The 12,316-nt window shown below is 37.1% G+C and overlaps 1 protein-coding gene and 1 long non-coding RNA gene across 9 annotated transcripts in view; one reads left to right on the forward strand and one right to left on the reverse strand.

Moving 5' to 3' along the window:
- Positions 1 to 12,316, reverse strand: part of CEP128 (centrosomal protein 128) — a 202,878-nt gene that overhangs the window by 89,195 nt on the left and 101,367 nt on the right. The gene's annotated exons all lie outside the window — the stretch shown is intronic.
- Positions 1 to 12,316, forward strand: part of LOC113410005 (uncharacterized) — a 70,135-nt gene that overhangs the window by 21,940 nt on the left and 35,879 nt on the right. Inside the window, exon 2 of one of the 2 annotated variants that reach the window (XR_015746816.1) lies at positions 6,618 to 6,719. This is a non-coding gene — a long non-coding RNA (uncharacterized LOC113410005). Of the gene's footprint in view, positions 1 to 6,617; positions 7,060 to 12,316 lie in introns of both variants that reach the window. The other variant, XR_015746815.1, reaches the window with a different exon arrangement.

A 12,316-nucleotide genomic window follows, 5' to 3' on the forward strand; every position in this document is an offset into this window, starting at 1 on the left:
AATGGATGGAAATTAATCAAGGAGAGAAGCAACCTGGAATTAAAGAGAAACTTCCTAACAGTGAGAACAATTAACCACTGGAACAGCTTTGCCTTCAGAAGTTCTGGATGCTTCATCCCTGGAGGTCTTTAAGAAGAAACTGGACAGCCACTTGTCTGAAATGTTATAGAGGAGGGGGTCTCCAACCTTGGCAACTTTAAGACTTGTGTACTTCAACTTCCAGAATTCCTCAGCCAGTTTTGCTGGCTGAGGAATTCTGGGAATTGAAGTCCACAAGTCTTAAAGTTGCCAAGGTTGGAGACCACTGTTATAGAGTCTCCTGTTTGAGCAGGGAATTGGACTAGGTCCCTTCCAGCTCTAGTCTGATTGAATAAATTAAATTGATTGAAAGCAAACTCTACACTATATATAAAATTACCACATCTTTTTATTTTACATTGATAATGTTCACAAATTTACATCGATAATACCAGAGAGGTTAAAAATGCTGTTACTCTAAGTTAATAAACCTCAAATGTATTTTTGTAAAATTATGGGAACCATATTTCATCTATTATGGCAATTTCCAGTATGTTTTCTCCAAATATAATTCTGAGGGCAGGACAAGAAGCAATGGGTAGAAACTAATCAAGGAGAGAAGCAACTTAGAGCTAAGGAGAAATTTCCTGACAGAACAATTAATCAGAGGAACAACTTGCCTCAAGAAGCTGTAAATGCTCCAGCACTGGAAGTTTTAAAGAAGAGATTGGATAACCATTTATCTGAAGTGGCATAAGGTTTCCTGCCTAAGCAGGGGGTTGGACTAGAAGACCTCCAAGGTCCCTTTCAACTCTATTATTCTATTCTATTCTTTCTTATATCAGCATGTTAGTCAAAAATGTTGAGCTTTAACTGCTTCTCTCTGGAATTTACATAAATGGGTAGGAATCTAGTTTCTTTTTAAAGACTTTTTGGAGGGGGGAGATAATGAAACTGCTTGTGCACAGCATTCTGATTTAAGCACCTTTTCACCCTTTTATATTAAGATCACACACACAATACCCAGAAATAAGGGCCAATAGGATAATTAAATTAGGTATCATCATTATCATCACCACCACCTAAAACTTTTTCTCAATTTTTTCCCACATCAAATTGCTCTCTGGGGTACTATTTCTGTTGGTAATGAAAGCTTGTATTCCATTACACAATTCTAAAGAGACATGCACAAGTGACAAGATCTTTAATTTATTTCTGTAACTTACTTTAGGCATTTGGAAAATGATTTTTAGAAGTGCTACTGTTCAATAGAACAAAACACTGGCAGTTCACAGTAGCCATATGACAGCTGTTTCCGTAATATTTTAAACATTCAAGCATTCATGTCCATTGCCATTAGTATCAGTGTAATCGCTTCTCTTTATTTATTGTTTAAAAACATAGAACTATTTTTGAACTACTGAGTAATCCTCTCAAATCATCTTCTATTGCTCCCTGATGTCCTCATTTTTTTCAAGCCTATCATCACCAAAGTTCGTTTCACCATGTACAAAATCAAATTGTCTCAAATACAAAGTTTGAACTCACAGACTGTTCTTTCTTATAGCAAGCATGTGACTAGCTAATCAGTACTGTCTCACTAATGTAAACTGAGTAAAAGGATTGAGTGAGGACAATGAGAGATACAATGTCATGGCCTTAAATTGAGTAAAAGTCCTTTCTATAGACTTAGAATTTCTTATTTTAAAAAAAGATAAAAGTCATGGCTCCACAGCTAAAATTAAGTATTGGCTAACGTACGCTCACCTTAATATAGCAGAACTTCTTGATTTAAGTATAAAGACAGTGGTATAGTTAACTGATTAAGTCAAAGTAATATTAGACTGTTACCAGTTGAACTCAAGACATAAAAGACTATAAGGGAAATCTTTTTTAATGACCTGATGATGACCTATATCCTTGATGGTGAACCTATGGCACACGTGCTGGAAGTGGTACGCAGAGCCATCTCCGCCAGCATGAGAGCCGTCACCCCAGAGCAGGTCCAATGTGCAGGCGTGCACGCCGTCCACCCACCAGCTGATCGTTGGGGAACTGTCGCGCATGTGGGGGGGCGGGGGACACGCAGGAGATGCGCGCGCATGCACAGAAATGCACGGTGCGCATGGGGGTGTTGCACACAGATGCGCAAAAGCAGGTGGCGCACATGGGTCGCACGCACATGCGTAGAAGTGCACGGTGTGGGGGGGTTGCACGTGCATGTGCAGGGGGCATGGGGGGGCCCATGCACATTGCCTTATGGGTGCTGGCAAGTGTGCGCGTGCATACTTTTGGCATGTGAGGACGGAAAAGTTATCCATCACTGACCTATATCAAGACTTGAATGTGCTGATCAGGATGAGGATCGTATACCTGCCCTGGTCCTTTTCGATGTCTTAGTGGCCTCTGATACCTTTGACTATGGTATTGTTCTGCACTGGCTGCAGAAGCTGGGAACTGGAGGCACGTGTTTTTTTTGTAGTGGTTCTGTTCTTTCCACATTGGCTAGTTCTAGTCAGCAGTGATCAGAGAGAAGAAATCAGCACTGATGCCCAAAAACATGCTGCAATCCTAGACAACACTAGAGATTCTGTCTTCTGATTCCTGGAAGCTGTTATGGTCTGGATGAGAGGGAACAGACTTACTCTGAATCTTAGTAAGTAGCTACTGTTTGTACATCAGAATTGCTTTATGCCTCTTGCATTATTTCTGGACAGGGTTGGACTGCCCCTGAAAGAGGAGAGCTATATCTTTGGGGTTTTCCTGGATTCAGGGTTCCTACTAGAAATTCATTGGCATGGATGCTTGCCAGCGAATGTATGTTACACCTATTTTGTGGGCTCTGCGCTGGCTTCTCATTAGGTTCTGAGTGCAGTTTAAGGTGCTGGCTTTAATCTGTAAAGCCCTTATGGCTTGGTGTCAGTTTACTTGCAAGACAGCATTTCTCCAATGGAGTTGGCATGGTCACGTTGCCTCCTAGTTTGGGGAAGCCGGAGGGCTGAAACTTAGAGGTATTGCATCTTCATAATGGGGCCAGCTCTACAGAATGGTCTCCTTTGGAAGATTCTATTTACTCCAACGTTATCTAGTTTCCAGAAGCAGTTGAAAATATAACTTTTCTAGACGCCAGATATAATTTTGGTATTGTTAAATATAGTATCTTTTATTATGTATGTTTACTGTCGTTATGCCATTGTTTCGTTAACATTGTAGGAGTACATATTGTATTTTCATTTACATGATAGAATACAAATTTTGACTAATAATACACTTGTTCATTATTAAAGATTCAATACAACTACACAGAATACTAGGTGTAACATGTAGCACCAGTTACTAATTTTTTTTTATAAAGGAACAACTGCTAAAAATAATTTAAAAAATACAATTGATTTGTCATCTAGAGCAGGAGTCGCCAACCTTTTGGACCTCAGGGACCACCAAACTCACAATTTTAGATCCCAGGGACCACTAACTGGGTTCTGTGGGTGTGGCCTAATTTGTGGGTGTGGCTTGGTAGTCATGTGACTGACTGGACATGGCTTGTATGTAAATATTATAAATATTTATATAAATATTGATTCTTTTTATAAAAAAAGAGCAACTTTTACCCAAAATCAGGCAAATTGAGTTGCTCACAGAATCATTCAGTGATCTATCTATCTGCCATTGGCTAGCTCAGTTTCTCAAATTTGCTTGCCGTGAGTCTGCACTGAATTTGCTTGCAAGCAAACCTTCAGTCCTAAGGGAAGTTTGGCTGTACTTAAAAGCACAGCCGAAGATCTAAAGACTAGCTAGAAAGCAAGAAATCCAACCATTTCCTGCTTCCTAGCTAATCTAAATCTCCTGGCACAGCAGAACAGATGATGGTCAGAAAAAGGAAAAATAGAAATTTAGCAGGCAAGTTTACAGGGTAAGGAGTGAGTGGGCGGGCAGGGTTCCTGCGGGCTATGTGGGCGGCACAGCCTTGTGTTTCTGCGCAGCCTGGACTAATTGCTTGGGGGGGGGTGCTCTGGGGGTGAGATTTCTCTGCGACCCACCAAAATTTTCTCATGGCCTACCAGTGGGCCACGGCCCACCGGTGGGCGACCGCTTAACTAAAGACATATAACAGTATGAAAACATGTTTCCTTTTATTAGTCATCCAGGTCTTCAACAATTTTCTTTTTTCTGACTTCCAGAAAAAGATTACTATAAAAGTAAAAGGGTATTTAATTGGGAAAGAGGATTAAAAAGAACTCAGTTATGTGCACAAAGTGAAATGGGAAAGCAATAGTTAACTCTGTAAAAAAGGAACAATTTATGTGAGGCAAGACTCTGTCATAAAAGGCAAGGGATTAGGCACACTGATTATGAGAATAGGAATGGTGTGTCGGTGTGTCCATAAGTGTATGTGTGTGCATATTTTCTGCCTGAAATTCACTTGGGAGGCCACAAACAGATGCAAATCTTTCCTCAGGAGTACGTGGGCTGAACATAAAACACACATATTTGGAATGTCCTGTTTGTTTCTGTTTGTTAGTTCTTTGTAACTGGATACTGCTGAACAAATTAAGTTAGGACAAAAAAAAGGAAGAAAACACAGTTTGCACATTTGTGATGCAACTTTACAGATCCAATTCAGATATTACTCCAATTCTCTCATCTGTTTGAGAAGGTCAAGAAAGACGGAATACACATGCTTGTATTAATTAAGGCAAGATTTACACTTGCCAAAAATGTATAACAGACTGAAAGCTGTCCACAAATGCACAGCTTAGAACATTTTGAAAGTCATTATTCCAGTTTCAGAATGAAAAAGCTACTTAACAGCAGCCAGTTTGGTCTAGTGGTTAAGGCATCAGACTACAGAGCAAAAGATGGTGAGTTTAAGTCCTGCCTTGGCCAGGAAAGCCAGCTGGGTGACCTTGGGCCAGTCACTCTCACTCAGCCCAATTCACCTCATAGGTAGGTTGGTATGGCAAAAATAAAGAGAAAGGTGTGTTCACCACCTTAACTTATCTGCAAAGGTGAAAAATGAATGAATTAGAAATCACAGTCTAGCTTTCATTTGACTCAAGGCAATCCTGTCTTCCTTTTGCCATCTTCTTTTATTATTTATTCTCTCATATAGCACTTCTCTCTCTACCCATCACAGAGAATTGGAGTAAGTACACAGGCTTTTGCTATCAGCTGTTAGTTGAAAGACATAACTCCCAACTGAATTAAGAAGTTGATATAATTAGCACTAATTCCATCACACATACCCGAATATAGGAAGAAAAATATATAAAGAATAGGTATTTTTATGCGACAACATAGAAACATCAGCATTTGTACTTTGTACCACCATGACAATGCAAAGAATCCAGTTTAAGTATGCCAATTCGGTACAATGTTTTATGATCACACCAGTTCTTGGAAACTGGCCTATTAGGAACAGAATTATTTGAAGTATCTTGAGTTTTCCTAGCAACTGAGAATAAACATAAAGTGAAATGGATTTCTTAAAAACAACCTTTAAGAACATACTTCTTATAATCAATCTGATCTTGTATGAGTTCATTTTATTATGGCCCTTAGGCAGCAAATGAAACAAAAGAAAAGAAAAAAGAAACAAAAAGTAAAAATATCACAAACAAGCCAAATATAGCAATCCCTCAGTCCATTATGGATCACCCTTAGAATCTTGATGCTAAATAACAGAAATTTGCAAGGTGATATGTTGTTTGAAAAATCTTATCAGCAAGTAAGAAATCAACATATAAAATATCTAACTGACCACCAATTGCTGATAAAAGGGGAGAAATAAAGGTTTTATGTAATATATACTAGGTAAAAGAATATGTGGAACAATTATCTCTCTTGTACAAATTTAAAGCTGAAGAAGCTTTCTGGATGAGAAGCAAAACATCTTTAAAGAAAAATAGGAAAGTCCAGTTGCCTCTTGAAAAAAGCACCTTTGGGACAACCATGATCTGGATGACTGAGAATCTCTATAGATGTGCAAATTTCAAGTTAAATTTATTATAATAGACATATATTTGGTGATACAGTAGTTTTCTTTTGAGCACATAGATATGACCAAATGGAATCCATTAAAGGTAAATGTGACAAATGGGGAAAACCCTCAAGTAAACAAATAAACCCTTATAACACATTTCAGACAGTAGATATATAGCCAGGGTTATTAGCCTATCTAGACATCAGACACTGAGCCTTATAAGGTTATAACATTTTTACCCAAGATATACAGATATCATGGATGCATAACCCTATCCTACTTCTTAGTATGAGCAAAAGGGATATGGAAGGTAGAGAAAATGAATATTTTATCCATCTGAAAAAAGATGGAGAAAATGAACAGAAAACATTGACCTTTAAAGTTCAAGAAATCAGTTTACTTTGTTGTTACACAGTAGGGACTAGACAGTCTTTTTTGATGACTGATGACCATACAAAGAAATGCCATTTGCTTACTAACATAATATATCAAGGATGATCTTCCTGTCTTATATAGAATATGGTTCCATTTCAAATAAAAGACAAAATGGAAATGTAACTAAAGCTGGTATTCCAGGTATAAAGGTTTTTATTTGTTACCTCTGTGATTATTTCAGGAATAAAAATATTTACAACGCTGGCATTCTAAGAAAAAGATGTATGGACATGGCATCAGGATAAGCTGACAGACAGCTGAATGATTTCGAAGACACGAACAGGTAGACTGATGAAAATCTTTTTGCTAAGAGCTATACAGAATAGAGCTCTGCTGGACATTCTACTGACAGAAATTCTGGTTCTTCCATTTCAACTGTAATTTTCCTTCAGTCAGATCATTAGCCAGTTAAGTGTCTTTGCGTTCTTTAAGGCAGATTTCGCTAATCAAGTATGTCAGGAAGAAACTTTCCCAAATGACCCCCTATGGAAGTATTTACTGTGAACTCACAGCATCTGTTAAAAAATTTGTTGTTGATGATGATGTTGGTAGCATCTCACTTATTCTGGGAATGATTCAGAGGAGTTCACATGCTGCCCACGTTGCCAATTTTCTGGTGTCAGGTGAATCCTTTTTTAATTTCCAAGATATTTTAATAATCACTGTGGTATTTTAAAGTTGAATAGCTATTTTGTTTTTGTGGGTACTTTGTGCTTACTATAATGTATATTTTTATATACTATACTGATTGCTATTACCATTCCAGCTTGATTTTTATTTTGTTTGAGGTCTGGGGTTAAATTTGAATATTGCTTTTAATATTGCTTCTATATAATTTTGCTTGTTTATAATATGCTTTGATTGACTGTAAAGAACTCAAGTAAAAAGCTATTTATGGCCTATTATTGGGCCTTATGTAAAGAAAATAATTAAATAAAATAAATGGAGTAGGAGAGAATCTAAACAAAGTGAAAAAAATGTGAGAATACAATTAAATGTATTCTGCTGTTCAGTTCTGCAGGTCAAAATCATTCTTCTTGTAGGTAAGTGTTTGCATGCTTCATTATCTTCTCCAAATGACTGCACCCTTTATATGCAACTGAAGATGTGACATTTGGAGGGCAGCAAGTTGAAGGAAGTTGATATATGAATGAAATAACTTGGCATTTTTGCAAGCATCTCATTCTGTTTGATTTATTATTATGGATCAAATCTTTATTACGGTCATAGACCAGCATATCATCATCATGTAAACAAATTGAACTCTCATGAAAGAATATTAGAATGCTTTGCTTTTTGCTTCATATTTCTTTTGCCTTTCTTATCAACCTCATAGATCAGGGTTTGAAATTCCTGACAGGTCTTTATTCAGAGCTTTCAATCATGGTTACTACTATATTCATGAGATCAGCACATGAGAAATTTGGGCTACTGGCTATCTTTTTCCTTATTCCAGGTTTCCATATTCTTCCATTTGTTCCCCCATTTCTCATTTTCTTTATTTTTGTATTTCTATCCAGTAACAGTGACTGTAACTGTGTGGTACTGAATATGCTTTAAAATGTTGTTCTCACCTGCCACATGCAACATAACCAAATAATACTTTTAACATCCAGTATGATTAAAAAAAAACAACCCAAAAAGATCTCACAGATTATAGATGATGCTTTACACACACACACACACACACACACACACACACACACACACACACTATTCAAAGAACTTTGTTTCTAGTCCAGGAAAACAATTGTCAACTCATAAAATATTTCTATGGTCTTTTTAGAGTTGCCAACAGAAAGGGAGGGGGGAAAGGGGTTTGAAAGAACAGTGCGGCAGCTTGGAAATTGAAAGTGCATTCCATAAATAGTTTTTCAAAGATAGTAACTAGATGAATGAAGTTTCTGCTGTGCAAATGTCTAACTGGAGAACATGATTGATGACTCTTGGATATGGATATGTCTCATTGGAGAATATGAATTATGATACACCCACTGGTGGGGGGGAAACCAGGGTCAAGGGTGACAATGAATTATGTGTCTCAGTAGGCTACACCCAGGCAGTGCTGGACATGTTAACTCCCAATAAATCCCTTTGAAGGAAGTTTGGCTCGAAACTCATGATTTAATTGGGGTAACTGCTGGAATCCTGACAATAATTAGACCAAGAAGAAAATCATGCTTCATCTTTCCTTCTATCAGAACTTGTTGTTTTGTAAATTTATATAGCTGCCATCTCACATACATGACTCTGAGCAGAAGATACATACCACAATCAGCCTGAAAGTACATATAAAATCAAAATTATAGTCTTGTAGTTTTGAAAATAGACTTATATTAGTTATTACTCTCAAAGATTTTCCTGGCTCTGTATACTAGTGTAATTTGCAGTATATCCATAACGTGAAATGAGATCAGGTAGAATAAAAATAATACTGCACAATGAAATACGTAAGTCTAATATTAAAAACAAGTCAATTTTTTTTAAAAGAGCTTTTAAAAATGTTCTTTGGTTGTCTTCAGTACGCCATTATGTCCTTAATCCCAGAACATCTCATTATTGTTATGAAAAACCTATGCACAAGATATGAAAACCACAGTCCAATACACAACAAAACAAACTGGCTACAGTTGAATAAAGGAGTAGGACAAAATGCATCTTCTCTCCTTAATACGATGCGCATATAAATATGGAAGTTAGAATAGAAGATGAGCATGGTTTTAAAACTGGAGGTGTAAACATTAATAACCTGTCCCATGTCTATAACACTGAAACTGCATAGATAGTTGAAACTGCAAAGCTCTAGTAATGAAACTCAAGGAGAACAGTGAAAAATGAGACTAACATTAAAAATAGTAATAACTGAACTAATGACAACAGATACAGCTGACAGCCTTAGAAGTAGCAATGAAGCTATTAAAATAGGCGATAGTTTCTGTTTTTTAGGATTGACTATCAGCCATTAAAGAACCATCACTAAAGAAATACAGTGCATACTAGCACTTGGTAGGGTAGGAATCAAGGATCCAAATCTTCAAACAATATTTTTCCCACACAACACTTAAACTGGACTCTTAAGAAACAAGATAGAAAGACAATGTTTTTGAACTTTAGAGTTGGAGAAGATTCTTGGGAATACCATGATTAGTCAAGAAAACAAAAGGATCATTGAACAAATAAACTCCAAATTCTCACTAGATGCACAAATAGCAAAGCTCAAATAATCCTCCAATCATTTTGGACACATTATGTGAAGACTTAGCTCTCTGGAGAAGTCTATAACATTAGGAAAGGTAGAAGGCAAAAAAAGGAAGAGGATAATCAGCAGCAGAGTGGATAAACTTGCTTATATGTGAGGGATGTACTGTTGGAAGACTGGAGACATATCATCCTGCAAAGAATCTATGTAGTCACTATCAGTCAACACCAATTTGATGCCATTGTGAAAAAATATTTATCATTCATCAATATATACACAATTTCTGTAACACCAGAGATTATGCATTAGATATCACTTGTGTTTTCTTGAACATCATCCAGACACATGATATATAAACTACATTATTATTTTTTAATGTAAACAGGTTCTCTGCATGTGTGCATAGTTTTTATTCAATAAATCTATCTTCTGGACTTTTGTGTTAGAAATGTGATAAACAAGCAAACAAACAAAATAAATACATTTTCCATTACTTCAGAAAATTACATTGTCACCCCTGTGAATAAAGTTATTTTCCAAATACATCAATTTATTGTAAATCTGCTAATCTGTGTAACCTTTGTAAAGAGGTTCTTCACTGAAACATGCATACATATTTATATGTATTTAAGTATATAGGGGTGAACAGACTACACTTGGAAACATTGGGAATCTGCATCTCCAGGTTTTTGAATATGCTCTGGAATGTGCATATTGTAATTCACATTTGTACAAGAGCAGAAGGAAAAAAACAACACATATGGGATTCAACAGGATAGTAGCTTCATTTTCTAGTCCTCATACAAATTATACAGTGTCACCTTGAGTTGTGAAGTTTATTGCTCTCTGAGTGCATTTTATAAGGCTAGTGGGTATAATGCAATCTAATTATATTGGTAATAGATGCCATGAAACAAGAGCCTGTGACATAACAGCAGTTGCTAAATTGTTTTAGTTTCTTTCTCTTCATTCAACATTAACATTTCTGCTCTGCTAGAAATCTGCAAGTTCCTTTATTAAACATTCATGCAGCTGCTATACTATAGTAAAACATACCAATGAGACATAAGACTGTTTAGTGCAGTACAAAAAATAGTCTTTTAGAAATTATTCACAAATTCCTTCCTTCTTGCCTCAATCCAAGCCTTGCCAAAATAAATTTTAATTACAGATACAGATAACAGATAATCAGAGTTGGAAGGGACCTTGTAGGTCATCTAGTCCAACCCCCCGCCCAAGCGGGAGACCCTACACCATTTCGGACAAATGGCAGTCTAATCTCTTCTTGAAAATCTCAACTGATGGCGCTCCCACAACTTCCGAGGGCAAGCTGTTCCATTGGTTGATTGTTCTCACTGCCAGAAAGTTTCTCTTTATTTCCAGGTTAAATCTCTCCTTGTTCAGTTTCCATCCATTATGCCTTGTCTGGCCTACAGGAGCTTTAGAAAATAGCTTGACCCCTTCCTCCCTGTGGCAGCCCCTCAAATATTGGAAGACCGCTATCATGTCTCCCCTGGTCCTTCTCTTTACTAACGAGCCAAGCCCAGTTCCTGCAACCATTCATTGTATGTTTTAGCCTCCAGTCCCCTAATCATTCTGGTTGCTCTTCTCAGTACTTTTTCTAGAGCCTCAACATCTTTTTTATAATGTGGTGACCAAAACTGGATGCAGTACTCTAGGTTTGGTCTTACTAAGGCTTTATAGAGTGGTATTAGTTCTTCCCTTGATCTTGACTGTATCCCTCTGTTAATACAATTTAGGATTGCATTAGCTTTTTTGGCGGCTGCTGCACACTGCTGGCTCATATTTAGCTGGTTGTCCACTAAGACTCCAAGATCCCTCTCACAGTTACTGCTATTGAGCCTGGTTTCATCCAGTCTATATGTGTACTTTTGCTTTTTCTTGCCTAAGTGTAGGACTTTACTTTTCTCTACATTGAATTTCATTTTATTAGATATGGCCCAGTGTTCTAGTCTGTCAAGATCCATCTGGATCTTGAGCCTATCTTCTTGGGTGTTAGCTATTCCTGCCAGCTTAGTTTCATCTGCAAATTTGGAAAGTTTCCCTTCTATTCCCTCATCTAAGTCGTTAATGAAGATATTGAAGAGTACTGGGGCTAAGACGGAACCTTGTGGCACCCCACTGCTTACTTCCCTCCATGTAGACTTAGACCCATTAAGGACTACTCGTTGAGTACGGTTTGCCAGCCAGTTGCAAATCCATCTAGTGGTGGTGCTATCTATTCCACTTTTTTCTAGCTTACTAACAGGTAGGTTGTGGTCTACTTTATCGAATGCCTTGCTGAAATCTAAATATATTATGTCCACAGTATTTTGCTGGTCTACTAATTTAGTTACTGTGTTGAAGAATGAAATAAGATTGGTTTGGCATGATCTGTTTTTAACAAACCCATGCTGACTGTTAGTTATTAATTAATTTGTGTTCTGTTCCAACTATGGAATAGCTGGATTCTTGATATCTATGAAAAAGGACATTCCCATTTACAGATTTCAAACTAAAGATTTTTCATCTTATTGAATCTCCTACCTATATTGCAGAATCACAAACCACTAATTTAGGGAGACAACCCGTCCTACATAAGTACTGCATAAAGATATTCAGAGACTGTGAATTCTAGTTTTCCATTAAGTATGAAAGCCAGCTGGGTGATTTTGAGCCAT

The sequence above is a fragment of the Notechis scutatus genome, chromosome 1, assembly GCF_049901735.1.
Source record: "Notechis scutatus isolate UNSWTSFEM ecotype Mainland chromosome 1, rNotScu1.2, whole genome shotgun sequence".
Taxonomy (NCBI): Eukaryota; Metazoa; Chordata; class Lepidosauria; order Squamata; family Elapidae; genus Notechis; species Notechis scutatus.